Source organism: Rhagoletis pomonella, unplaced genomic scaffold, assembly GCF_013731165.1.
Source record: "Rhagoletis pomonella isolate Grant_MI unplaced genomic scaffold, Rhpom_1.0 Rhpom_scaffold_00007, whole genome shotgun sequence".
NCBI lineage: Eukaryota > Metazoa > Arthropoda > Insecta > Diptera > Tephritidae > Rhagoletis > Rhagoletis pomonella.
The window spans coordinates 52,270,918-52,271,187 of NW_023458561.1; positions in this window are offsets into that span (position 1 = coordinate 52,270,918).

Sequence of the window (270 nt, forward strand, 5' to 3'; positions counted from 1 at the left end):
TGTCAAATTGAGAAAGAGAAATTTTATTTCGCTGTGTGAACAGCCAGCAAGAAATTTCTGACACATTCCGGTAATCAGTTTCAGAAATAAAAGTTGCAAGATGCAAGACTGCAATTGAGAGAGCGCAAATCGATTTCGGAAATATATTTCAACTTGATCGTGTTACACTAGCAATCTGCAATTCGTCTTTCGGAAATAAAAAACCTCTTTCTTTGACAGCCTTTTTGAAATATATTGCATTGCCACGTCTGATAGGCTCTTTATTGTCAT